This window comes from Engystomops pustulosus, unplaced genomic scaffold (assembly GCF_040894005.1).
Source record: "Engystomops pustulosus unplaced genomic scaffold, aEngPut4.maternal MAT_SCAFFOLD_357, whole genome shotgun sequence".
Lineage (NCBI taxonomy): Eukaryota > Metazoa > Chordata > Amphibia > Anura > Leptodactylidae > Engystomops > Engystomops pustulosus.
This window is the reverse complement of record NW_027285236.1, coordinates 37,133-40,000: the sequence shown is the minus strand read 5'-3', so window position 1 is coordinate 40,000 and position 2,868 is coordinate 37,133.

Sequence of the window (2,868 nt, the reverse complement as noted above, 5' to 3'; positions counted from 1 at the left end):
GGGAGGAATAATGCCCATGGAAGTAGGAGCTCCTACTTCCAAAGGGGCAAGTCAGCGGGAGAAGCCACTTCGCCTACCCGGCCAAGTGTCACTGTCCCCCGGCCAGACTTGGCGGCAAGTCCCGGGGAGGAATAATGCCCATGGAAGTAGGAGCTCCTACTTCCAAAGGGGCAAGTCAGCGGGAGAAGCCACTTCGCCTACCCGGCCAAGTGTCACTGTCCCCCGGCCAGACTTGGCGGCAAGTCCCGGGGAGGAATAATGCCCATGGAAGTAGGAGCTCCTACTTCCAAAGGGGCAAGTCAGCGGGAGAAGCCACTTCGCCTATCCGGCCAAGAGTCACTGTACCCCGGCCACACTTGGCAGTAGGTCCCGGGGAGGAATAATGCCCATGGAAGTAAGAGCTCCTACTTCCAAAGGGGCAAGTCAGCGGGAGAAGCCAGTTGGCCTATCCGGCCAAGAGTCACTGTTCCCCGGCCACACTTGGCAGTAGGTCCCGAGGAGGAATAATGCCCATGGAAGTAAGAGCTCCTACTTCCAAAGGGGCAAGTCAGCGGGAGAAGCCAGTTGGCCTATCCGGCCAAGAGTCACTGTTCCCCGGCCACACTAGGCAGTAGGTCCCGGGGAGGAATAATGCCCATGGAAGTAGGAGCTACTACTTCCAAAGGGGCAAGTCAGCGGGAGAAGCCAGTTGGCCTATCCGGCCTAGAGTCACTGTTCCCCGGCCACATTTGGCAGTAGGTCCCTGGGAGGAATAATGCCCATGGAAGTAGGAGCTACTACCTCCAAAGGGTGAAGACACTTGGCTCTAAGTGCCCGAGAGGTGTAATGCCCTTGGAAGTAAGAGCTCCTACTTCCAAAGGGGCAAGTCAGCGGGAGAAGCCAGTTGGCCTATCCGGCCAAGAGTCACTGTTCCCCGGCTACACTAGGCAGTAGGTCCCGGGGAGGAATAATGCCCATGGAAGTAGGAGCTACTACTTCCAAAGGGGCAAGTCAGCGGGAGAAGCCAGTTGGCCTATCCGGCCAAGAGTCACTGTTCCCCGGCCACACTAGGCAGTAGGTCCCGGGGAGGAATAATGCCCATGGAAGTAGGAGCTACTACTTCCAAAGGGGCAAGTCAGCGGGAGAAGCCAGTTGGCCTATCCGGCCTAGAGTCACTGTTCCCCGGCCACATTTGGCAGTAGGTCCCTGGGAGGAATAATGCCCATGGAAGTAGGAGCTACTACCTCCAAAGGGTGAAGACACTTGGCTCTAAGTGCCCGAGAGGTGTAATGCCCTTGGAAGTAAGAGCTCCTACTTCCAAAGGGGCAAGTCAGCGGGAGAAGCCAGTTGGCCTATCCGGCCAAGAGTCACTGTTCCCCGGCTACACTAGGCAGTAGGTCCCGGGGAGGAATAATGCCCATGGAAGTAGGAGCTACTACTTCCAAAGGGGCAAGTCAGCGGGAGAAGCCAGTTGGCCTATCCGGCCAAGAGTCACTGTTCCCCGGCCACACTTGGCAGTAGGTCCCGGGGAGGAATAATGCCCATGGAAGTAGGAGCTACTACTTCCAAAGGGGCAAGTCAGCGGGAGAAGCCAGTTGGCCTATCCGGCCTAGAGTCACTGTTCCCCGGCCACATTTGGCAGTAGGTCCCGGGGAGGAATAATGCCCATGGAAGTAGGAGCTACTACCTTCAAAGGGTGAAGACACTTGGCTCTAAGACCCCGAGAGGTATAATGCCCATGGAAGTAAGAGCTCCTACTTCCAAAGGGGCAAGTCAGCGGGAGCAGCCAGTTGGCCTATCCGGCCAAGGGTCACTGTTCCCCGGCCACACTTGGCAGTAGGTCCCGGGGAGGAATAATGCCCATGGAAGTAGGAGCCTCTACTTCCAAAGGGGCAAGTCAGCGGGAGCAGCCAGTTGGCCTATCCGGCCAAGGGTCACTGTTCCCCGGCCACACTTGGCAGTAGGTCCCGGGGAGGAATAATGCCCATGGAAGTAAGAGCTCCTACTTCCAAAGGGGCAAGTCAGCGGGAGAAGCCAGTTGGCCTATCCGGCCAAGAGTCACTGTTCCCCGGCCACACTTGGCAGTAGGTCCCGAGGAGGAATAATGCCCATGGAAGTAAGAGCTCCTACTTCCAAAGGGGCAAGTCAGCGGGAGAAGCCAGTTGGCCTATCCGGCCAAGAGTCACTGTTCCCCGGCCACACTTGGCAGTAGGTCCCGGGGAGGAATAATGCCCATGGAAGTAGGAGCTACTACCTCCAAAGGGTGAAGACACTTGGCTCTAAGTGCCCGAGAGGTATAATGCCCATGGAAGTAAGAGCTCCTACTTCCAAAGGGGCAAGTCAGCGGGAGCAGCCAGTTGGCCTATCCGGCCAAGGGTCACTGTTCCCCGGCCACACTTGGCAGTAGGTCCCGGGGAGGAATAATGCCCATGGAAGTAGGAGCCTCTACTTCCAAAGGGGCAAGTCAGCGGGAGCAGCCAGTTGGCCTATCCGGCCAAGGGTCACTGTTCCCCGGCCACACTTGGCAGTAGGTCCCGGGGAGGAATAATGCCCATGGAAGTAAGAGCTCCTACTTCCAAAGGGGCAAGTCAGCGGGAGAAGCCAGTTGGCCTATCCGGCCAAGAGTCACTGTTCCCCGGCCACACTTGGCAGTAGGTCCCGAGGAGGAATAATGCCCATGGAAGTAAGAGCTCCTACTTCCAAAGGGGCAAGTCAGCGGGAGAAGCCAGTTGGCCTATCCGGCCAAGAGTCACTGTTCCCCGGCCACACTTGGCAGTAGGTCCCGGGGAGGAATAATGCCCATGGAAGTAGGAGCTACTACCTCCAAAGGGTGAAGACACTTGGCTCTAAGTGCCCGAGAGGTATAATGCCCATGGAAGTAAGAGCTCC